Genomic DNA, 26188 nt, shown 5'->3' on the forward strand with positions numbered 1-26188 from the left:
GATAAAGAGGAGAAGACCCCTGTTGGAAATATAAAGAAGCCCAGTTTGGAGAATATTTCATTGAAAAGGGTCCCGTTTTTTTCCCTGTCTCCAACTCCCTCTCTCTCTGTCTCTCCCTCCCTCCCTCCATCCCTCCCCGACATTTTTATTTTTTTTATAATGGATTTTTACAGAAATAAGAGCTGGCACACACCTTCAGTGGAACGCAGGAAAGAAAATCAGCGGGATTGAAGTTAAAACTCTGTCGCTGGCCATTGATGTGCGGCTCTGTTTCCACAGTGGATTTTTTTTCCTCTCCCTTTAAGGGGCAGAAGCAGCAAAAACAATCTTGATGCTCCCCACGCCTTTTGTTAAATCTGAACCAATCCAACACTGTAGATCTCCTCCTCCTGAAGAAATGCCCTTTCATCTCCTCTCCTCTTTGTTGCTCCTGCTCCCTCCCTCTGCCTCCCCCCCCCTCCTCAGTCCGCGTCTCATTCCGGCGCCCCAGAGATCTGAAGGCTTTTGTATGAATGTAGCGGGTCTTGCGCTGAACGCGGCGCCCTCCCCGCTGTAATTGCCTATCGTGTCGTCGGCTAATCATGGCAGCGGAATCTGTCGGGGTGGGGGGGGGGGGAGCCGAGGGGGGGGGGTCTCTTTGAATGCTAATTGACACTGATGGTGATTGGTTGAACCGTTTAGATCGTTAATTATGGAATTGATTGCGCACATTGTCAACGCAGAGCTGTTAGGTTCCAGCTGTGCATCTGCAGCAGGGAAAAAAAAGACCACGTCTGATAATTACTATTATCACTATTTTTATTTATACCATTATTAACAGCGGCCGGGGTTCAGATTCTGTGAATGCTTTTTTTTTTTTTTTTTTGCTCCCACACTGAGATGCAGGAATAGGATCAGTGGTGCTGGCGGGGAAGTCAAACTGCTGCTTTCATGCCATAAAATAAGTCAAAAGCGTAAGCTTGCAAAAAGAAGGGAGGAGATAAGATCTGTGAGAAGAAGAAGTAGAAGAAGAAGAAGCGGTGACAGAGTCTATTTATAGTCAATGCATTCAATGTTCAGTCTCATAGCCCCAATATTCAATCAAGCCGTCAATCTGCCCTGAGCTTTCAATCAGCCCCGTCGCACATGTGAGTTCAATACGCGGCGACTCATTCATCACGCCAAGGGGGAGAAAAAAAAAAAAAAAACTCCTCCGTCCTCACCGAGCCCGTTCGGCTCGATGACACTTCACACCACCGAACCTCGTCAGCAGCTTGCAGGCTGTAAATAGGAAGCCGTATCTCATCCCGGACCGGAACAAACAAACAGCTCATGACGCAGGAAAGGAAGCGTTTGGAAGCCGGAATAAATCCTGTTTATCCCACCGGCTGCACCGCCGCAGCTCCACCAGCAGGTGTGCAGAGAGAGGAAGTTCACCAGAAGAAGAAGAAGAAGAAGTCAAGCGCATCACATGACCCGCTCCCACCCCACATGCATTGTCTTCGCTATATGTTGTGTGTGGCCAAATTAGTGCAAAATATCTCAATCTGAATGCAGCGGAAGATCCTGTCTTCTCATAATTAACCATTAAAAAAAATCCAGCTCTGCTGTTGGTCTGATATATTCATATAGCTAACAAAGCAGTATGTAATGGGTGAAGTACTAGTGTCGGGAAAACAAAGGGGACTGTGGGATGCAGGCAACCGTAAGACGACAAGTGGAGTTTGTTTTTGCGTTGTGTGAGATTTCAGAACCCTGGACAGCTACTGTTTCCTCCCCAAGGGTCTGAAAAAACCAACTCCACCAAACTGTAAAGACTGACGGGTCTTTTATAGCTCTCCAACGCTGAAAGAGCTCCATCACATTTTGTGTAAATCATGGTTGCCAAATCTCATTTTTTTTCCCCGTGGTGTTATTTCTGTGCAGATCCACTGCGAAACGTTTGCAGCTGTTCTCCGCTTTATATCAGGTTCAGGTCAAGTTCCCCCGCCGTTCATCTATCTCTCTTTACACGGTCAACACAGAGATTGACCGAACAACGAGGAAACCGCCGTGATAGTCGCACCGACACAATCCACCTTGAAATAAAGGGGGTGTAGCCTGGTTCCGAAATGACGCACAGCCTCAGCAATGAGGAGAAAATGGCTCAGATATACTTGTCTTTAATTTAAAAAAGAATCACTAAAATAAATCAGTGGTGACACGGCAAGAATTATTATTATTTAATCTCTGCTGTTGCGTATAAAATAGTCATTTCAACCTTGATTAATCTTTCAGTTGCTTCAAGGAAAAGGTCGAAAATAAAGATTCCCCGAGCCGACTTGCTCGCTGTCTTACTTTGCTGTTCCTACCAGTCATTTTTAGTGTTTTTGCAACAGTTGGCCTGCTGGCCCAAAGATTGAAGGCAAGTGTTTGCCACTTTGGCCTTGGCCTCCTTTTTGAAAGCAGTATCTCCATCCTTCTTTATGTTCAGTCAATGGTGTCAATGTGTTCACAGGCAGAACTGGACAAGTGAGGCACAAGTGAGCGCGACACCTGCAGAGTTATAAATGCCTCGTCACGCCTGAATTTCTCAGTTACACAATAGGAACTTTATTAGCATTTAACAATAGATTCCTCAGAATTTCAAACTACTGCCATGTATGCGTACGTGAAGGGAGGATTTTATCGATTCTAGCACAAATAAATAAATAAATAAGTAAATAAATGGTCCATATCGCTGGTTGATCGCTCTTGATTCTCATTTTCCATTTTTCCATTACTTGATGATGGCAACAGGTTTGATCGCAGGCGATGTTTTGAGATAGATGAGTCCTGGCAGCCGTTAAAGTTTTTACAACGGATGATAAAAAGCTGCCAACAAAAGTAATAAAAAGGAGGGTTTTTTTTTTCCTTTAACGACTGACAGCAGATGTGATCATTTGCACAGAGTGGCGCTGGTCTAATGTGCGTCATGAATGAAAATAGGCTTCAGTTTGGTTATTAGGATGCCATATGGTTCACTGACACTTACAGCTTCTCTTGGTTTTTGAGTCAGTTCGCGGCTGTGAACCTTTCAACTCAGCGTGCGGAATGATTAACTGGCTTACGTCTCACGGCGTGTCTCCGTTATTTGTTGTTGAAATTCGGTCCCTCTATGGGCCAGATCCACAAAAACGATGGCTTTCACGCCAGAAAATCTCAGCAGTGCATCCAATCCACAGAGCAGAGGTAAACCTGGAAAGCGGAGGAAAACGCGTCAAGGCGCAGGTGGTGGCAGGGCTGCGCCGGATTCATTTGAATATTTATAAATGAGTCATTTCGTGCAAAAGGACACCCTCTTCTACGCAAATATGCCTCATTTGAAACAGCGCCGGATCCACAAAGAGTTTCCACACGTAGTTTGACAGACGCAAACACCGCCAGCAGAAACCAGACGCAGTTTCGTCCATCAAAATGTTTCTCTGATGATATGATGAGGTACACACACACACACCCACACACACACAATCATATGTAAAATACTGTCAGTATGTTTATTTTTGTTTTTATTTATTGAGAACTCGAAACATTGATTAGTTAGAAATTCACTTACACGTCAAACCTGCACTAATCAGATCAGCCACTAAGCAGCTAGAAATAGCACTCAGGTGGCGGTAACTGTAAAATATATAACACAATAAAAAAATTATAAATACTAACGCACAGGAGCGCCAGAGTTTCTCTTTGTAAAATCAGACAAATTAAAATTATTTGAAGGTTCGGGTTCGTTCTTGCCGCACAGTCACACACACGTATTCATATTGCAACATTCCTGACGTGTGTTCAGTTTTCTATGCGTTCCACTGTTTATTAATGCTCGTGCTGCTGTTAGTACAGGGCGAACATGTTAGACTTCCCCTTATAGGACGACAGAGACCCCGGAAAATGTGAACTGTGCGCAGGGCTGTGGGGTTGTTTGGAGAGACGCGTGCGACTGTCTCTCTTGGCGCGGGTTCGTGCAGAAAGCCAACACGCGTGTTATTTGACGACAACAGAAATGAAGTATTCCGTCTGAAATTCAACCTCTGGTGATTCAGGTGTGCACGTTACGATATCTGACGATCTGTCGCACGGCCAGGTTACTAGAGCGCAATTTTGCGATTCTGACTCTTCAGGCGCCGAATTCCTGGGCGGCTTTGCGTCTGGTGTCATTCGTGAATAAACCTTCGTGGATGCGATGCAAAGGTGGTGGAGATTGCGGCCGCCAAGTCGCCGCAAAAAGCGCCACAATTTACCGCTGCGCTCCATTCATTCCCCGTTTTTTATTCCATGTGTTCTTTTTGTGCGTAATGGTGCATGTTCCTGACTGCCCATCATGGGATCAATTAAGTCTCATCTCATCGTCGGTGATATCTGGTATGACGACGTTTCATTCGTTGTCATTTATATCCATATCGAATATAAATATCCGCACTCTGCAGTTTATCATTTTCCCTCCTGCTCGTAGGCCACACTTTAATATTTTAAATCAAATAATAAAGAAATTAAACGCTTCATTCGAGACCTGCACGTTTATTTTCTCGCTGGGTAGCAGGAATGTTTGGTTCGCACAAGCTGGGCTACGCAGCGCTAGCTCATCTGTTCTGTTAATAAAATGAAATATCAGCCATCTGTGCGGGACATCAAATCTTCAGAAGAGCATTAATCTCTGTCAGGGTGAAGTTCTTACTCAGTCAAGGTATGAGAGACCCCCACCGCACCCCCCCCACCCCACCGCCACCGATTCCCAGTAGTCTGTTGAAGCGTACATATGGTGGGTAATGCATGGCGTCCCTTCAGAGTGACAGGAGAAGATTTATCAGACTGTAATGACTGCCGTGGTTGTCTGCTCTGTTTTTTTTTTATTTTATTTATTTATCTTGTCTGGTAAGGCTGTAACATAATCGTTGCTTTTGTGCTGGGTGACAGAAATTGCCTGGGACTGCATCTACTGCTCACTCAGAGGTGCCACTCGTCCTTTGTTTGCTGCTCTCTTATTCACATTTAGTAGAGAGACAGTGGCAGACGAAGGAAAACAAGGTTTTAAGTCCTGACCTGTGGAAGAATTTTTGGTTTCCTCATTTCAGAAGGAAAAAGAGAAAAAAAAATGTGCTGGACAGAAATGAATGAATATGCAAAAAACTTTTGGACTGTAACACAAACAGCATTGGCACTTTTTTTTTTTAAATATTTGCCTAACTTTTTCCACCCTCCATTTCTTTTATACATCCATCCATTTTCTACCACCGCCTACCCTGAAGTCAGGGTCACAGGGGATCATGGAGTGTTCAGTTTATCACCGGGCTACATAGAAAGACCAAAACCCATCCACACTCACTGCTATAGACAACGAGTTCTCAGTGCGCCCCACGTCTTTGGACTGTGGAAGGAAGAGTAAGGACCTTCGGTTAGGTTAACTTGCCTAGTCTTGTGAGAACCCTCCTTCTATCAAGGTTTCGAAAACCTTTATAGCATATCAAGGTTTGCGAGGTTGAGCAGTTCAAGGTGTATTTTTATGTCAGCACATCGCCACTGTACAAACCTTGTTCGATCAAGGCCGACCCGAGTTCTCCCACAGAAGAAATAAGCAGTGCAAAAGAGCAACGGTACCTCTTGGTTGACGTGAACACCGATGCATCATGGCAACCGCGTAAACAGCGGCTCAAATTCGCGCTGGTAATCGATAGAGGCGTGAGGAGACGAGGCCTCAGTGAAGAACGGACAGGTTTCCGAGCGGCTCAAACAGCCCTGCCAACAATGAAAGGCTCCGAAAACAAAGCACATCCGACAGTGAGTCTGGAAGGACCTGGAAATTTTAATGACGCGACTCGTCTGTCCAACACAAGCATTAGCTGTTACAACATTGCACCTCTGTGGTTGTCTCGGGTCAGAGTTTCGAGTCAGAGTTTCCGAGACGCGTTCAGTATCAAGGAAAAACTTTTTTTTTTTTTAAATGGAGTAAGAGACTCTGGAGTTATGACGTTCTCTCTCGTTAGGGGAACCTGTGAATTCTGTCCACAAGGCGTCATCAGTGATCATTTTAATCTCAGTGTCTCCTAGTGGGAGCCTACTGGGTCTAATACTGTACACACTGGATTCCCAGAACTTTATTTTTATACTAATCAATAGGGATGGGCAATAAGTTATTGTTTGGGATATATCGTCAAAAAAATTACCCACGGTAAGAATATGTCATATCGCGATAATAACGAACTTTAGCTGGCACGACTCCCAGTCAATTTTAGCATGGACCTTTTTAGGCTTTGTGTTCTAAAGTAACTCAAAGCAGAAGTTCAACTCTGTCGTTTATCTGCACCGTCTTTTCACGAGCGACCTTTTTTTCTGTTCTCTGTGGCGCTGATGTTGTTAGCAAGGTGCTGCTTCTTTAAACATGGCACGCTTCGGATGCTCTTCCTCTTCTTCTACCGCATTCAAGGAGTTAACTTGCGGCGCCACACAAGGCCGGGCATAGGTACTCCATCGTTTTCAGTCTTTTCCAGCATATCGGCGTAAACTTGTTTTTTTTCAACACGGCTTCATGCAACGGGTTTTTCTTCCGGGTGTGGTTTAGAAAATGTGCGGTTTCAAAAAAATCCAAAAAGATGGAGTTGAATTGTTTTAGATTTTTTATCGTCACTTTTATCGTTATCGCAATAGATGCCAATAATTATCGTGATAACGTTTTTAGTCTATATCGCCTATCCCTACTAATCAAGCATTACTGCAAATAGTATTACTATGAAAAAATAAAACGCAAACCAAGAGATTGATTCATAACAGTCTGATTTAGGCATAGTTGAAGACATCAGCTCCAGCGTCATACTACCGCACTTGAGTGTGACGGTGGACTGGATGTCGGACTTGACCTTTGACCCTAAAGGACTCCCAGATGTCTGGGTAATGTGACTGTGCGGTCTCCCCCTCCCCTCTTTGAGGAAGGCAGTTAATTCCCAGTGACATTCACAGCAAAGCCGCTGGACGGTTTCACTCGGCGTCCCTTAAATAAATCCGGAGACCCTCATAACTGTTGCTCGCAGCGCTTCCTTCACTTCCGTACCGAGTCAGTCGCTTCCGTGGGTAATTAGCTGAAAGGTCACAAAGCCTCAGTAAAGTGCAATGTAGCTATTAGCCCCAACGCTTCCACTCTGTTCCACAGGAGTCATTTTTTTTTAGACATGCTCTAGTAATAAAAAATAGTAATAATTTAGGCTCAATGTTTAGAATTTAATTTAATTATATTCAGCAGCAGAATAAAAAAAAAAAAACCCTGACACAACGCAGTAAACAACTGCAAAGCAATTGACTTGTTCAGCCGAGCGCTTTGTCGCCAACAGCCTTTGAACACATTTGATCCAAGCAGCCAGTCTTCCACTCAAACAGAAGAGAAGGTTACACGGTGCTCAGACACTATTACCATTTAATGGTGGGGAAGGGGGAGAAAGAAAGTAACTGCCTTATCAATGGACGTGACTAACGGCCTTGTAACTACTAATGAGACGGTAAAGCGTAAAAGAGTACATAACCGTAGCTGATCCCACCCATGGGATCAGATCACCAGGCTCTTGTTTTAATATTGGCAGGCTCTCCCTCCTCTACTGCTCGTGGATGCAGATTTATTTCTCCGGAGTCCCTTCTCATGTTTTCTTTTCTCTTTTGTTTTGCTTTATGAAGAGACTGTGTGTTGTTTTAAGAAGATTCTACTTCCTGAGTAATTTGTTTTAATGAACAATGGAAGAAGAAGAAGAAGAAGAAGATTTGATTTTACTTTTGAAAAATCACATTTAATTGCCGCTCTTATTTACATTTGTCAATCAAACAACAATTGACGAATGTAAATAAGAGCGGCAAGAAGAAAAAGAAGAAGAAAAAGAAGAAGAAGAAGAAGAAGAAGAAGAAGAAGAAGAGGAAGAGCTAGCATTTCAGAATGTTGGGAAGAATGAAGGAAATTTTTAATTAAAAAAAATAAAATGGAAATTGAAATTCCCACTGTTTATTATGGATGTCACTCTTGCACAATGCAGTTTGTCTCTGGCGAGGCTCCTTTGTTCTCTGCACCAGATCTATACAGATGTGGACGAGGACATCTGTCTGACAAATTCATGGACATTTTTAGGAAAATCAGACAGATTTGTTTTGTCTTATCGTTTTTTTAACGAGCGATTTAGATCTTTATTTTTTAATGTGCGGTGAATTGGGAACTCTAAATTGTCCGTTTGCGTGAGTGCGAATGCTTGTTTCTCTGCACTGCGATGAACGAGGATGTAACCCTGCCCAATGACAACTAGGATAGGCTCCGGCAACCTGTTTTTATGTACAGTCAATGGTTGAGGCATGACTGGTTGCCTCTCAGACAAACTATTTACCATCCTAACGTTAGCACTGGCTGCAGTGTTGGAAAAATATTTTGGCACAATAAAACAAAAATAATTTAAAAAATCCCTTTGGACTGCACCATTGCAGCAAGAAGGTTCTGGGTTCGAAGCCTGGGGAGGCTGTTGTGGGTTTTTTATTATAAACTGTGATGTCGCTGAGGGAGGCTTCAGGACGCCACCATTAGACTGAACAACAGCCACAATTTGCTCATGTTGAGAAGCTGCTATATTACATGAGGCGATATTTGTAATCATATGTAAGATTGGTTGTGGAGCTTGTGCGAAATTTCAATCTCAATTTATTATTAAGACTAATTAGGGATGAACGTAATTGGTTTAATCGTGTATTGACGTAAAGTGGCGTCTCGCGTTCTGTCGCCAAACATTAATGAGCGATTAGTTTAATTAGTTATTAAGAACAGTGTTTGTCACACTAATCCACACAGTAGCAGCAGCAGCAGCAGCAGCAGCAGCAACAGCAGCAGCAGCAGCAGTGTTTCCTTGCGATTACCGTCATTTGTGACGACGCGATTGTGTCTCAACCGCGTCGTGTCATTGGCCAGTAAGTACCGTGTACAAATACTGCTGCACTTTGCTCTGCTAAATAATCCTGGTAATCCCAGTAATTAGAGCAGCATCGGCCCGGCGGTATCTCCTCAGAGCAGGTCCCACCGTCGGACCTTGTTAACGGAGAAATTCGCTCTCATACATAATGGAAGTCGTGACTTGGGCTAGGTGGATCAGCAGCTGTGTGTGTGTGTGTGTGTGTGTGTGTGTGTGTGTGTGTGGAACGGCTTCAGAGAAAGAGTGTGAGACAGTGAAATGCTTGGCGAGCACAGGTTCTGGCCTGAGGTACCCCCCCCCCGTCAAAAGACACACACACACACACACCTGGTCCCAAGGTTGACAGAGCCATCTGCCAAGAGGAGCATGGTGCTAAGGAATGATAACTTACACATGCATGCACACGCACACACACACACACACACACACACACACACACACACACACACAAACACTGCCCAAAATCACAGTGCCTCTCTCCACTTCAGGTAATGCTGCAGTGTTTTCTTGCACTGCTGCAAAAACATACGCAGATATTTCGGAAATGCTGTCTGTCTGTCTGTCTGTGTGTCAGAATCAATCCGTATTGTTTTCGTCTTTCAATCTTTTATCGGGTTCATTTTGTCCAACATCATTATGGTGAGAAGAGCGATGCGCAGTACGCCGGCTCTTACCTGCCCTGCAGCTGCGATAAATATTTATACACAAATACATGCGCGCTGCAGGGCAAAGCGTCCTCCATGTTGCATCAGCCGCAGCCCGTCCACACGCGCACACACACACACACACACACACACAGAGAAACACACACAGAAACTGAGACGCCACGGTGTGAGTGTGTGAACAAAGCCTGCAACGTCTGAGGCAGCAGAAAGTTGCAGCTCCGCTTGCCAGATGTTGACCTCTGGGAATTCTTTGAGTTCAAAAGGAAATGAAGGCTGAAGTTGTGGGTTGACTTCAAATGTCAAAAGTAGAAATGGCCCAACAATAACATTAATATTGATGATGATGACACCACCACGTTGATAGATCATCTGTATTGACTGTTTCTGAGGAGAATATTTTCAGAAATGTTGCCTAAAAGGGTTTTGGTGAAAACATGGCAAGCGTATCAAATCAGGCTGTGTATCTGTACTCGTAAATGTAAAAAGTGATGGATTAACTTCAATATTCAGTCAATTAGACTCACGGAGTCATGACCCAGCTGGTTAAAAAAAATCACTGTGTGGTCACATGGTTAGTTGTAGCAACGACCGGACAGCGCTAGATGCTACACAGCATGCTAAAACCGTAAAAATATAATTAGCAGAAAATGCTAGCGCTTGCTTTCAGTACTGTGTACTTACGTTGTCACTTTACTTACTTTCCCACAGTCATGCTGTGTCCATTACTGCCCTGTTTGCTAAGTGGAAGCTCAGTGTTTCTCACCACACCGCAAGATGCGCAAGGGTGCCTGTTTGTTTCGGTTTCAGTCATATTGGGGGAGGAGAGATGGGCGGTGAGAACTTAGTTGAGGCTGGCCGAGAAAATAAAATAAAATAATTGAAATTTTGTTATCCATTTATAAAATAAGTATTTATGTGTTAGTCTGGCTCAGGCTCAGGCTCAGGCTCAGGCTCAGGCTGGTTTGGGAGACAAACAGCGAGGACTCGGTTTGTTTTGAAAAACAGAATTTGAAAGCAGGGAGTCGCTGACGTGCTTAGGGGCCAGAGACAGAGACGGAGTGGGAGGGGTGGTAATGACGTCGCTTTTCTAGTCCGGGCCAATTTACTGTGAGGTTTCCGAAAGGTCATCTCCTACATGGAGGCCTGTCTGTGACAAATCACGTTATTTACACCGGGTGGAAAGAGGCACAGAAATACTGAGAGAAAAAAAGAAGAAGAAGAAGAAGAAGAAGGGCGAGCCGGGAAGGGCGAGAGTGTGTGTCTTGACTGTAATTGGTCTACGGCGTTAACTGGAGAACCCTTTAGCCATTTCCTCTGACACTAGCTAATGATGCTCTTATCAAAGCGTGGCACCTGCCTTTTGACATCCTGCTGGCTGTGGAGAATTCTAATGTTTTAATGTTGAAGCGGGGGTAGCTGCTTCAGCGCGCTGCGCTAGCATTAAGCAATGTCAGAATTAGAAACTGCAGCTGTCAACTGGGGATTCATCAGTAGCATAGCTCACTAAATCCTATTCTGGATTTTCTGTAAACACATTAGCTGATTGGACTTGTTGCCACCTTCTTTTCATACGGCTTTCTTTTTGAATTTCCTCTCCTGAGGATATCTTCTTAAAAACACAAACAGAATCTTCAAAAACACAGAATATTAGGCCTTTTAAATTATTAAAAGACAATTATCATGAGCTAGAACTTGATATTGCGTGCTCTTATGATAATTGCTTTCCTTCCTAATTTAATACAGCAGATTTCCTCAATACGTGGAGACATTTCAAGTGGTGCTTATTTCCCCTGAAGGTAAAGGACCCGCATCCGAAAGACCCTTGGAGTGTGTGTGTGTGTGTGTGCGTGTGTGTGTGTGTGTGTGTGTGTGTGTGTGTGTGTGTGTGTGTGTGTGTGCGTGTGTGTGTGTGTGCGTGTGTGTGTGTGTCCATCCCCTGGGCTATCCTGAAAAGGGAAGTACCGAGAGGATTAGCAGTTAAACGATATGGGACTTGGGGCTGAATGGAAATAGTAATAATTAGCATTCATTTTACTGTAATCTCCGAAATAATTTAACTAATATTTAATTCAGGATGCACGTACAGGATGCACTGACTTCAATTGTTTGCTCTTATAGGGTGTAGGTTTGTTGCAACCTATTGTTTGCAACAAAGACCATGTTTTTCTATGTGGACAGCTTTTATACCTTGAAGGAAATGAATAAACTAAGGTATAATTGGTGCACATGTATAAAGTCAGTTTTCAGCAGCAACCACATTTTTGTGCAACTCCGGCTCGACAACAGAACCGGTGAGTAACGGCTGCATGTGCCGCTTTTCTAAACACACGTTTAAGTGTTTTTTTCGGCCGCACATTTGCACTCAGAATTCTTGAATTACAGAGAACACAAGTGTGCGATTGTTCGCGCTACCGAGAGGCGTCACAGAGCGTCGCTGGCAATTCGGCAAACGGTTCAAACAACTGTGCAGAGTGACGGCCTCTTCAGACACTCTGTGAAAGCCGTCGGCGACGAAGTGGAAATTCCGTCGTGTTGTCAGTGCGCTAGCAGTGATAGCATCGATACAGGCTAACTAGCATTTTGCTTACAGGGGTTTTCGCCTGTGGTTTTGTGGCATAGAACAACACCGCCCCTGTCGTTTGATAAGAAGCGTATTGCCTTGAAGAGTACTAACTGCAGTATACAATTCAGAACATAAGTATAAGCTGCATTGAATAAAATACAGACAACCATTCAAGCTAAAGCTTTTGGAGAATTGTTGCTTTTTACCATCCATCCATCCATCCATCTTCTATACCCGCTTATTCCTATTCAGGGTCTTAGGGGGAAGGCAGGGTGACACCCTGGACAAGTCGCCAGTTCATTGCAGGGCCACATAGAGACAAACAACCATTCACACTCACATGCACACCTACGGACAATTTAGAGCGTTCAATTGACCTCACATGCATGTTTTTGGACTGTGGGAGGAAGCCGGAGAACCCGGAGAGAACCCACGCAGACACAGGTAGAACATGCAAAGTCCACACAGAAAGGTCCCAGGTCCGGGCCCCGGAATCCAACCCACGACCTTCTTGCTGTGAGGCGGCAGCGCCACCGTGTCGCCTCGCTTTTTACTGTTTAGTTTTATTATCAGCCTTATTAAAGCTGTTCCACATCAGCTCAGAACGTAAGATGCCAACCAAGGTTCGCTTACACAACTTTAAAGAAGTGGTAGTTTTAATATAGTAGCACTAATATTTGACTCTGACAGTTTTATTTTTAGAGCAGTGTTTCCCGCCGCCGCTCCTCTGGGACTTCAGTCGCTTCTTTATCAACTCCTTCATAACGGCGGCGCTCTTATTTGTTCCTCTCTGCTCCATCTTTCCCGCCACGCTTCCCCCGCCCCCTTGTCTCTTCCTTAACCTCCCACCTCTATCCCTCCCCCCCTCTCCCCTTTTCTTCCGTCCCCCTTTGGAGTGCCGCTAATACATTTGTTATCAACCTCCTCCCTAATTAACGTGGCCCCTCTGCCGCCTGTGCCTCCTCTGCGCTCTGCCAGGATGAACTCTTCACCGTTTGCGCCGCTTTCGTTGCGACTTCTTCTCGTCGTTCTGTCTTTCAGTCTCACCCCCACCCACCCCCGCACACACACACACACACACTTTTTTAAACCCCCTGAATAGATGAATTTCAGGAAGTCTTCTCACCTTCACTTCTGAAGCTCTATTATCTACAGGCAATTTGTGTGTCTGAAAGCCAGTAGGACACAGAGATCCCTTTTCTGCGAGTGAATGTGTGAACTTGTGTTTCTCCATCTATTGCTTCAGTGGCCTCTCTTTCTCTCTCTCTCTCTCTCTCTCTCACTCTCTCTCTCTCACTATGCCAGTATTTATTTATTTTTTATCCCGTCTACCAGCCTGGATGTTCTTTGGCGGCGCTCTCGGAGCCCTTGGCAGGCTCCTGATGGGTTCACGGTGAGTCTCTGTGATGGCCATTAGCATTCACTTTAAATGTTGACCTCTCACATCCGTCCTCGGTGGAATCGCTCTCAGGGTCTTTTATCTACCCTCGAAAAGAAAGCCACAAATCTCATTTGTTTTGTACCTTTGACATCAGGGGCGCGGCTTACTACTGAAAATATAACAACCGTGGAAGATATCTTTTTTTTTTTTTTTTTTACCTCCCTCCCTACCCGCCCACCCCACCCCTCCTCTGCCTTTTTAGCCGTATCAGTCACACTAACAGTGCTCTAAATGATGGCCTCCTCCTGATAAAACACGACTACTTGCCTGAGAATCGCTGCTCTTCCTTATCGTGTCCGTATTTGTCAAACACTCCAATTGTACTCCACTGAAAGCACGTCATTAAAACGCGCGTGTGTGTGTGTGTGTGTGGGTTTCGTGAACCGTGTGTGAACAGTGCTGCCAGGGTGATGCACTTGGAGTGTGTTGTTTTTGCTTGACCTATAGATTTATCTGCAGCTTCCCCCCAGCAGTGTGTCACCTTGCAAAGCCGGATGGAGCGTTTCCGGAGTCGTCTGGATGTATCAGACGTATCCATCTGAGCAAAGAGCATTTAGAGAGCGTTTGCAAGGAAGGGAGTGCGAGGGAAGAATACAATTGTTTTTCAACTCAGAGTCAGAATCAGCTTTATTGGCCAAGTTTGTGCATGCCAAACAGGGAATTTGACTCTGGTTCAGCTACGTTCTCTCCACTTAGCTTAAAAAAACAAAAATTAGAAGATATATAGTCGAAAAAAAGTAAAAAAATAAAATAAAATAAAAAGTAAACAATGAGCAACTCGGTAGTAAATAAAAGAAAATAAGTATACATTATATATATATATATACACACACACACACACACACACACACACACATATATATAAACATACAAGTGTACATTAACGTGCATTTTTTTAAACATATACCTAAAATATAAAAAAAGATACAAAATATATACATCGGTGCAGCAGTAGGAGGTAGTCCATGGAGGTAGACAACTCTGACTGTCGCATTCAAGTATTCTGCCGCTATTCTGCTGCTGTGAATGCGGGTCTGTCCAAATCCTTTTTTACAAGGAAAGCCAAATAATGTCGTCCACTGGGGGAAGAAAAAAATCATCTGTGCTTTTTTTTTGTTGTTGTTGTTGTTGTTGTTCTTCTTCTTCTTCTGTCAGTGAAAATGCCACCCACTTCTGATAAAACTGCTGCAGCTGTAACAGCCCCTGCTAGGCTCTTTGGCAGCAGCAATCGCTTACAACCTGCAGCCTCTCTTTTCTTGCGTCTCCTTCGTGGTTTTTAATAACATCACACTGCACTCGCTGTTCACCCCCTTATCGCTCGTCTGTATATTTCTAATGGCAGATTCATTGTTTATCCTGAAAGTAAGAAAGATAAAGATTAGAGAAACATACCCTCATCAGTGTCTTAAACGAGTTATTTCTTTTTTTTTTTTAATTGTCCCGTCAATATATTTCAAACCAAAATCAAAAGAGGCGTTTGAAAACATGATTAGCAACAAACAAGACGCTGTCTCAGGAAATTGCTGTCGACTTTCTCGGTGAACTGCAGTCACCAAGCACAAAATCCGGTCCTCGTACATCACTGAGGTGATTACCCAAAGACACTCAGAGTGACGTTGCCGTTACGTAGTGGAGGCAGAAGCCCTATTAGCTCACATCATGACACACGTGGTAATCAATCACTGCTTTAGCGCAGGGAGGTTGTTGTGATAACGGGATGTGTGATGATTCCATCTAAGCAATTTCTTGGTATCACTGCGGGGCCTCTATAATTATATTTTCCCAACAGATAATCATTTGTAAGCTTTACTACAATGGCTTATGGTATAATTCCCCACTTATCCTTTTTGACTGAGACGATAATAGAAATAAAAACGTTCTTTTTTTTTTTACTGCTGATTTGACAGGGGATGGACAGAGAAAGGAGAGAGAAGCATTTCTTCTTTCTCAGAGTGAGGTTGCTGTTTGGGGCCCTGCGATGAACTGGCGACTTGTCCAGGGTGTCACCCTGCCTTCGCCCTAAGACAGCTGGGATAGGCTCCAGCAGACCCCCGTGACCCTGAATAGGAATAAGCAGGTATAGAAGATGAATGAATGAATGAAAGGTTGCTGTTGGTGGTGGTTTGCTTGTTGGTATTTTTCCTTTCTTCTGTCGCACTTTACATCCTTCTGCCAGCGTCGACGTTGAGGTGTGTTTCAGTGCCGAGCGTCATTTAAAAATATGCAAATGAATCCAAAGTTGAAACTGCTTCAACTTGAAAGCGGTAGTTTCAACTGTGGGAGGGTGAGCTGGATCTCCGCCTCTCCATCCCTCCCTACCACCACCGTGGAAGAAGAGGTAGTCTTGGAAAGAAAAGTGAGGAGCGAGAGTGTGGTTGTGTCGTTTTTCCACCCTTCCTCCCTCCGGGTCTCCCGTCGGAACTTTTCTGTAAGCGTGTTTTCTGTTTCAGGCAGAAAGGAAGATTGTTGTTGTTCATTATTTTGAATCTGTATTATTTGTCTTTGTTTCGGTGTTTTGTTTTGTTTTTCTTCTCCTCCCCCTCATATTGAAAATAAATACTTAAATCAAATCAAATATTTCCCATCACTGCGCATTCGTCAAGGCCGCGAGGAACCCCAGTCAATTACAGGCCAGCTCCAGATACATTTCATCTTCCCCAAACGAGGGGATTTCATGTTATAATTGTATGCAGTTATGATTAAAAAAAAACAGCAGAAAGACACACAGAAGAGGAAAAAAAAAAACAAGAAAACAAAGTTGAGCCTCATTAACCCCGTGGATCGATGTGCGGTGGTTTGGCGAGGAAGGACTGTAAGCCAGGAGCCTTCAGTCCTGCACATACAGCTGCTGGAGAAAATTACTAACAGGGAGCAGATCAATGCACTAAGTGTGTGTGTGTGTGTGTGTGTGTGTGTGTGTGTGTGTGCATTTGCATTACGTGCGTGTGTGTGTGTGTGTGTGTGTGTTTGTGTGTGTGTGTTTGTGTGTGTGTGTGTGTGTGTGTGTGCATTTGCATTACGTGCGTGTGTGTGTGTGTGCGTGTGCGTGTGCGTGTGCAGCCATGCACAGGCGGGCGGTCTAAATGCGTATCGATCCCAGGGTGTTGTTTTGTGTATCTGATGCTCTGCCGTGTTTCACTTTCATTAAGTTTGACTCTCGCTGGCAAATGATGACAGATGAAGTCAAGTGGAGCGTGGCTCATCAGCCTGATTCTTTAAAAGCAGTCTCAGGACAGCCGCTCACGGGCAGCTCGGGAGTTAGACCAGATGCATTTTGGGTAGTGTGTGTTTTTTTTTTTTTTTTTTCAATTTTGCTGTGACTCTTGTGCAGAGGCAAGGGGGAGTCAGTACTTGTCATGTGAAGGCTTGTATACTCCAGAGATTGTATTGTTGTCACAGTTCACAGGAAACCCACACACACGTGTCTGCCACTGTCGGTTTGGGGACTCATCGTGGGAACTAGTCCTTGCAGGGTCTCGTCGTTCCTGGCACTGGTCATCATGGGGCTGGTCATCATGGGGCTGGTCGGTCATCATGGGGACTGGTCATCATGGGACTGGTCATTATGGGGACTGGTCATTGTGCTGACTGGTCATCATGGGGACTGGTCATCGTGGGACTGGTCATCATGGGGACTGGTTATCGTGGGGACTGGTTATCATGGGGACTGGTCATTGTGGGGACTGGTCATTGTGGGGACTGGTCATCGTGGGGACTGGTCATCATGGGACTGGTCATCATGGGGACTGGTTATTGTGCTGACTGGTCATCGTGGGGACTGGTCATCGTGGGGACTGGTCATCATGGGACTGGTCATCATGGGGACTGGTTATTGTGCTGACTGGTCATCGTGGGGACTGGTCATCATGGGGACTGGTCAGCATGGTGACTGGTCATTGTGGGAAGGCGTTGCGGGGACTCATCATGGGGAGTCATCGGCTGTGTCTCAATTCAAGGTCTGCATCCTTTGAAGGAAGCGTCCTCCGTCGGAAGGCGGGTCCTCCGAAGGACCGTCTGAGAACCCAAACCCGCCTCCCCAGTAACCACAAGGGACGGTCTATCCTTCGGCGTATTTCCTGGTTGCGTCACCACCGTTCCCTCCTGCTGGCCAACCCCGGAAGTGACATTTTTATAGCATCAAGCTAACCATTGGTTCGCCATCCAACCGTGGCGTTGGATGTTCAAAGAAGTAAAAACCCTACGTTAAAAACGTAATATTTTATGTGAAATTTGAATACTTGAATTTATAAGTTGTGTCTTTGCCAGTAGATGGCGCCATTTCAGCTGACTTCCCAGGATCCCAGGATGCTTTGCAGCAGCACGCAAAGCATCCTGGGATATAGAAGGACGTGAAGGATAGTAGCGGTGTATCCTTCGAATCGGCTAAAAGTAGGGCGCATTTCAAGGGCGCATTTGGAGTGTCCTTCGGATTATTGGGAATTGGGAGAAGCCTTTGCGCAGTGCTATGACGCAACTGGCCTTCAAATGCAGGATGCAGACCCTGAATTGAGACACAGCCATCATTTTATTTTTTATTATGTTAGCCTAATCCTAGCGTGGCTGACAATATGCCTCATATCTTACTCATCCTAACCTCAAATCACGACTTGCTTTTATAGTTCAACCCACAGCCAAACCTTTAAGATACTGTTGTGAGGCAAAAAGTGAGATCCGTTCAAAATATCGTTTAAACATTCCTGATAAACATGCTTTGCGTGCTTACATTGGCATGTTTATGAGAACACAGTCAAATATGTGGAAAACAGTGAATTTAATAGAAGTGCAAGTTCACTTTGAAACAAAGGGAGGTGTGATTAGAACATTTTTACTGCTATGTGGCAACGTCATTGAAAGAAGTGCAAAGCCTGAACCGATATGCCAGTGCCAGAGTTGTAAAAGTCAAAGAATAATGACTATATCTAATGTTTTTTTTTCTCCTGAGTGCACAATTATCCAAGCTTGTGTGACTTTGACTTGCCACCACTCAGTGCAGACAGAAGCCCAAAGCCTTGCACCTCTCACTCACTTTCACACGGCAGTACTTTCATTGAGTATTAAATAAACACAGTCGAAGAGCCTCTTTCAGAAAAATATATGTCTGAAGAATTCTAATACATTTCTTCAGACAGTGCTGCATTGATGAAAGGCACCGCTCACCTTTTCAAAGGTAATCGTATTTTTATACAAACATTTTGTCTGAAAATATTTTTACACTTTTATCTTTTCTTGTGGTGTGCATGTTTTTCTTTCTTTTTGTAAATTCGGGCGACTCCATTCTGACTCCTGACATCCATCTCAGCGAGACTCTCGCAGGAAAGTCCTTTGTGAAAGACAACGCCGCCGATATTGATGTTGAAATACTTGCAGCGGTTTCCAGCTCTGAGTGTTATTTTTAGTGGCGCCATTAGAAAAATAAGGAGCAACATTTGTTTGAAGTGTTTGCTCATCATTCAGGCCCCCGTGGGGAAAGTACGCAACAGCTGGAGGCAAATAATAAGGATAATAAACCTGAGCAACAACAATGGAGCCGCTCCCACCGCAGGGCTCCGTCCTCGCAAGAAGGAAAGGAAAAAGCAGGTCAAATTGTTAATGGCACTGTAAATAACAACACATAAACACTAAGCCCTACACATCTTCCACCTCCCACAAGTTCTCACATGAACACGTAATTCCCAGCAGCACTTTATATGCTGTTTATTTAACCCCTTCTCCTCGGCGCTTTGTTTCCAGCTTATCGTTTTCACTCCTGCTTCCCACTTTCTCTCCATTGTTTTTTTTTTTTATCTTGCCTGGTGTGATTGTGTTATCAATGTCGATCTTTAGGTATTAAATCTTTAAAGCCTCATGTTGCTTTGAAATATTGTCCTCATTTATTTTCAAGTAGCAGGCCTTTTCTATTCAAGCTCGCGATCGCATGTGGCTTTGCTTTTATTTTAAGATCTCTGCAACGTTGCCACGCTGCTCCGAGGAGACTGCAGCTGTAAACTTTCAAAGGCACCGCTCTTTATCTTTGTTGCTTCAAACGTGCTTTTTAGATAGCACGACACACATTGTTGTACTTGTAAAGTCCTGTCGGCCGTGAGTACGATCCCTGGTCAGAGATTCTGTCACGTAGATTGCCGCTCTTCAGTGTCTGAACTGAAAACAAAAAGCTAAATGTGTCTGTTGTAACAAAAAACCCATCAGTTCTGGTGGAACAGCCGTCACATTGCAGCCCCTATCCTTTTGGTAAGCATGAACATGGAGATTTGGCAGTTGGACAATATATTTCTGCCCAAATATATACGATCATAATATTTGGCATTCAGGGTCCCTGTAAAACATCCCAAACTTTACGTTTTTCGCATCAGGTAAAAATTTCATGAGTAACATTTTTGTCCTTATTCCAAGTCAAGGTTTAGTGAGATTATGCTGTTGATTTGTGGGTTCAAAACTAACCTGACCAAAGCTAACATAATCCCTGTGGAAGGAAAATTTGTCGAAATTGCATTTTTTCTCAAAAACATTGTGAATTCATTGTGATCGAATTACAAAATGTAATTGTTGTAATTATTACCAAGTTCTTAGTGATCTTAAGAATGCTTGTGACCAGAATATCATAATAATGCTACGAGTCAGAATATGTTGCCTCACAACAATATCCACAGTATTGTTTTCCCCAACTTGCTAAATTTGTCACTGTAGCAGTTTAATGAGGCGGTAAACAGCCGCTAAACTGGCAGCGCTAAAGTTATCTTAGCCTTGCCTTAACTGTATTCAAAAATATTTTTGTCAACAATTAAAGTGTTGCAAAAAATCATCTCGCTTTCCCCTGACCCGTTTTGGCTTGTTGATTTACAATCAAAGTCGCTCCTAAAAAAAAAAAAAAGAAAAACTAAATCAGTCAACAGGACTCTGTAACAGGAACGATGCCTAACTAGCAATAACAGGACAATATCTGTCCGCAGTGTTGACAAAGGGATCTTTCGGTCTGGCTTCACATGAGTGCGGTATTTTTTTTTGTGCTTTTTTTGCCAGAGCTGGCTGAGTCAGTGTGCAGCGCCACACCACTGTGAGCCAGCCTGTGCCTGAGACGAGATAACAACTGAAAACAGATTCCAGGTCCCATCTGACGTTTTCACGCTGACAGAATACAAAGTCCTTGTCTGTCTGAATCTGCCGAAGAACTGGGCCTCTCAAAACATCGCATCCCCAGAGTTGCTACGTGGGCGGCCTTGATGGTCTGCCACGCAGGAAGGACTGACCTAGAAACGCACTGCCAGGGTCCTCTTCTTCTGTGGTGCCCAGGTACAAATTAAGAGGAGGCTTTAGCGTTTATCCGTTTGATGTCCTCATTGTGTGCTTGTAATGAGACTATTCACTATCTGGTTACCCATTCAGATTGCTCTTCAGCACCTTTGTGTTTAAACTGCTGAGTATTTTTTTTTTTTCTTTAACTAACTCACTAATATGTAAATCGGATAGAGATTTAAAGATAAAGATTTAAGTCTAGACTTGAGCATTTTCTTAGCTGAGTCTCCTCTTGAATATTAAGAGGGTGTTTATCCCTGCTAATGAATAAATAAATGATTAGTTAAACCAGGGATCTGTTCAATTGATGAAGTGCCTCCACTTTTCTATCTGCAGTTCACTGTCGAGTCCAATGTCCGATGAGATCTTGGAGCCTTTTGCAGCCCAGATACTTTCGGATGCGATGGATTGATTGCGATTGTGTCGATGGCACTCTGGAGCCTCTCCAGTGAGAACCACAGTGCCATCAGGGTTTGTACGTCTGCTACTGCACACTGAGAGCATGCAGAGCAAACAGCACTGTTGAATATGTGGAGCCCTCAGGGCCTTTCTGCAGGAAAAAGGATCTGATAGCGAGTGTAGTGTGCAGAGGATCCACCCGGAGGATCAGTGCAGGTAGCAGGTTGTAGCATCGCAGCGCCGCGTCGCACACAAGTGCGCGAGAGCGTCTGGCACACAAACAGCTTGGCCTTGGCTTTATTTGCCGAACAAGCCGGATGATAACCTGCGCAACCTCCGCTACGCTAGCGCGAGCGTGCATGCGGCGCCGCTGGCGCCGCGGCTTTCTTCTCTTTCCGCGGAGCCGTTTTGCAGCTGAGCTCGGTGCCACCGGGCCAGACTTTGTTCCTCTTGAAGGATGAGACAAATGACGGAGGCTTTCCAACCAACAACCCCCCCGCAGTGACAACAGCCTGTGTCTGTCACCTCACACACCTCCCTGCTTGTTGGCACATCGAGGTCCAACACAGCACGTGGCAGCTACTGCAGCTACTGCAGCTACCGCTAACTTCCAGCGTACTCTCACATCTCCCTGTTGTGGATGGCAGTTATTGTGCTAATTGTAGTTGTAACTGTAATTATGTGCTCGCTGTAATGAACCTCTGGGTACCTTATTAAAGAGTTTCTAGGCCTTTATGCTGCCACCCCCCTCTCCCCCTCTTGTTTTTGTTATGCACACTCCACTGCTGTTTAATTTAGGGGGTCTTGTGGTAGCCAAGTAGCTGCACATCAAGGCTGCTCCGAGCTAGTGATTATTTCTCCAAAAATGCCCTTTTGTGAGACCAGCAAAACAAAAACAAAAAACTGAACAGACAGCATTCAATTACAGAATAATAATGTTAACATCACATTATGATCTTTGCATCAATTATAAGGACACACTTGGTTTCATCTTCTTATTGCTAGCTTAATAACAATCTCGTTTAAAAGATTTCACTGCTTGTGTAATGCGATCCCCCAATAAATGCCTGTGAAATATTTGATGGTTTTTTTAAGCCTTTTCGCTGAACACCCTAATTGAAGTAGCCAGTACCCTTTGGTTTGCCAACACTCGCATTTTACTGTGATATTTGTACTCCTCTTTTTTTTTTTTTTGATCCGGCGACATTGATTTTCCTCAAACAACAAAATCAAATCAAACTCTAATTTTATTTTCACCTCACGTCCGGTAAAACACAGCAATTCCATCCCAGCAGAGACATGCAAATAAGCTTAATAAAGTCCAATCTGCAGAGCCGCAGATATTGATTCACCATTAGGCAACAGTGACAATGAATCACGGCGTGCCGCTCAGCTGGCACCTCGCACCCCCCCAGCCCGCCACAATTGGGAAACGCTTTATCACATAGTTGGCAATGCAATGTATGCAACACGGCAGAATAAGTGTGTGTGCAGCGATTACAGCCCAGACCAAATGGCTGGAGGTAAAATCTCTGTGGTACAGACGCCGAGCAGCTGTTAACCCTTCATGTGCCAGGCCCGGATAATTGGCTGGAAAAGCCTTTTGTCTGAGACAGACAGAGTGGGGAAGGTGCTGTGGAGGTATGTTTGCAGTGTGTGTGTGTGTGTGTGTGTGTGTGTGTGTGTGTGTGTGTGTGTGTGTGTGTGTGTGTGTATGTGTGTGTGTGTGTGTCCTTGGGGGTCTCTCTATCCATCTTTCTCGCTCTCAGTCTCTGGTCCGGAGCTTGTTACCATAGCAACGTAGAAGAAGAGGTACTGCTGCCGGAGTCCCAAAAAATTGTATTATCTTTCTCAGACACACACACACACACACACACACACACACACTGTGTGCCAGTTTGTATATATGCAAGACAGACGACAGTGCACAGTGTTTGTGTGTGTGTGTGTGTGTGTGTGCGTGCGTGAGCTTCCGCGTGTGATTATGTTGGTGTATGTGTTTGTGTGCAGCCTGGTAATGCTGGCAGGCAAAAGCCTCTATGCGCACGCACGCACGCACGCACGCACGCACGCACGCACGCACGCACGCACGCACGCACGCACGCACGCACGCAGTCAGACAGACTGGAAAGGAGAGGAAATGGTTGAAGGAGGAGGAGGACAGACGGAGTGTCGCAGCCACATGGACGAGGTCGCGTCAGAACAGCAGGAGGCTTCGGGAGGGGGCGGGGCCGGGTGTTCGGGGGCGGGGCCTTGTGTCCCCTGACATGATGATGATGACTTCCTGCATCTCTCTCTCTCGCTCTATCAGGCTTCTGTACAACAGGTAGCCCCGCTAGGCACAGATCGCTGGCTGGTAGAGGTGAAGCAGCGCGTGGCCACTGTGTGGCGCTCTCAGGCACCATGACATTATGGCACCCAAGGTGGTTTGGAGTGACTATTTGCCCAGTTATTTATGTATTTATTTATTGCACAATGATCTGATCAAGTGATTAGAGTTTATGTAATCATGTATGTATTGTTTCGTATTAATCAATTTGGTGAATGAATTTCCTACCCTAACCCTGATGCAGATGATAACTGACGATGTGTCCTCAATTAAACTTGTGGAACTGTCACGGGTCCTTTGACGGAAAAAGGCAGATGGGGCGGGGGCGTGGAGGGGCGGAGCCGGGAAAAGCAGGAAATCAGTGTGTGCGAGTGGTGGTGGCGGTGGAGGAGGAGGAGGAGGAGGAGGAGGAGGAGGAGGAGGACGACGACGAAGAGTGGAGGCGGGACCGCCAGAAGGCAGCATGTGACCAGACGCGTGTGTCAGCGACACAGAGGAGAGATAATAATGTCCGGGACAGAGATCATCAGCGTGATAATGGCTGTGATTGCATTAGCCCGAGCCGTTATGTTGTCGATGACACATCTCATTAACATACAAACAGCCTGAAAGCAGCAGCAGCAGCAGCAGCAGCAGCAGCAGCAGCAGCAGCAGCTAGCGGTGCCGCAGCTAGCGCAGACACGCACAGCAAAAAAAAAAGAAAAAAAGGCAGACAGAGACACAGATGATTAAAGCTCAGGGATTATGATACATATTTTAGCAAGGACGGTGTGTGTGTATGTGTGTGTGTGTGTGTGTGTGTGTGTGTGTGTGTGTGTGTGTGCGTGTGTGATAATATAAGGTGTGTTTTACATCCTGGAAGCGCTGGGAGCAAAGTTGATGCCAAACTCATTTTGAATTTAATTGAGCCTTTCTTATTTTTTTTTTTTCATTTATTTATTTTTTTAGAGTCTGTTTACTGACAATGCTGCACACACACACACAGACACACACACACACACACAAACACACACACACACACACACACACACACACACACACACACACACACACACACACAGTTTATGTTCCTGTGAATACTGGGACGGACTCTAATCTTTCTCTGTCTCCTCCTGGCCTGATGATGAACTGCCTGTCCAGCATTGTTTTTGTTATTGAGGCCAGTGTGTGTGTGTGTGTGTGTGTGTGTGTGTGTGTGTGTGTGTGTGTGTGTGTTCTATTTTTCCAGCCTCCCGGTGCACAGAAAAAAATTCTCCAATACGTTTAAATATTGCTGTCCTCGTCTGCTGCAAATGCGCAGCCAGGCTGTCAGGCAATGCAGAGCAAACCCACTCCAAGCCAAGAGGGGGCACTGTGGTCGTCAAGCATAGCCACGCTCAGGCCAATCACAAGCCTGCATTAATTCATAAGAAATGGTCCAATGAGTGGAGTGGGTTCTGTTCCAGCAGCGTGGTTGTCACTCTGAATGATCAACTAAATGATGGATATAAGATATGATAGGAAAAACATGGCACTTTAGTCTAAACCCTGCTAGGAAGATTGACACTGGCATTGTTTCAATCTTTTGACTCCGGCTGCCAATTCTGGGAGGTCAAGTCGCAGAAGTTGCACCAAAATAAAAAAAAATTAAAAAGCTGACTTCCAACAACAAAGCAGAGTTTTCCAAAAGCTCTTGAGGTGACACAACACACACACACACACACACACACACACACACACATATTGAAGCATGCAGATGAAAACGGCAACGTGTGCAGAGTCCCGCTCTCTCTCTCTCTCTCTCACTCTCTCTTTCCCCACCTCTCTTCCATCCATTGTTCACTCTCTCTCTCACTCTCACTCACTCTCTCTCTCTCTCACTCTCACTCTCACTCACTCTCTCTCTCTCTCTCTCACTCTCTCTTTCCCCACCTCTCTTCCATCCATTGTTCACTCTCTCTCCCACTCTCACTCACTCTCTCTCTCTCTCACTCTCTCACTCTCTCTCTCTCTTTCCCCACCTCTCTTCCATCCATTGTTCACTCTCTCTCTCTCTCTCTCTATCTCTCTCTCTCTCTTGCTCTCTCTCTCTCAGTCTCTCTCTCTTTCCCCACCTCTCTTCTATCCATTGTTCACTCTCTCTCTCTCTCTCACTCTCTCTATCTCTCTCTCTCTCTCTCTCTGATTTCACAGACTACAGGATGTAGTTAAGCGCACTCATTCATTATCTCATTACCTAATTTGGCAAGCGTTAATTTCTTTCTCATCAGTGGATAGTCGCACGCGTTCAGCGCAGACGTGCACGTCGAGTGCACGTTTGAATTATTGACCCTGCCCCTCCCCCACTACCCCCCCCCCACCCCCCGGCCCCACTTCCTTTTTTTTCATTCATGCTGCTGATCACTGCTGATTTGACTCATCGCATCATGATCAAGGTTTTTTTCTTTCCTCTCTCTTTGGGATGGAAGAAAGCCACCCGCTTCTCCGTGTGTGTGTGTGTCTGTGTCTGTGTCTGTGTGTGTGTGTGTGTGTGTGTGTTTGTGTGTTGTTGCGCTGTTAAACTCTGCCACAAATTCCCACTGTGCTCTTTTCTCAAACACTCCACAG

At 44.9% G+C, this 26188-nt stretch overlaps 1 long non-coding RNA gene across 1 annotated transcript in view; it reads right to left on the minus strand.

Annotated features, from left to right (window-relative positions):
- Window positions 1-25657, minus strand: part of LOC142899708 (uncharacterized) — a 272243-nt gene extending 246586 nt beyond the window's left edge. The window contains exon 1 of the long non-coding RNA XR_012928801.1: window positions 25625-25657. This is a non-coding gene — a long non-coding RNA (uncharacterized LOC142899708). The remainder of the gene's footprint in view (window positions 1-25624) is intronic.
- Window positions 25658-26188: the final 531 nt, after the last annotated feature.

Source organism: Nelusetta ayraudi, unplaced genomic scaffold (genome assembly GCF_046127955.1).
Source record: "Nelusetta ayraudi isolate G7.1 ecotype Tasmania unplaced genomic scaffold, CSIRO-AGI_Nayr_v1 ptg000075l, whole genome shotgun sequence".
NCBI classification, from domain to species: domain Eukaryota; kingdom Metazoa; phylum Chordata; class Actinopteri; order Tetraodontiformes; family Monacanthidae; genus Nelusetta; species Nelusetta ayraudi.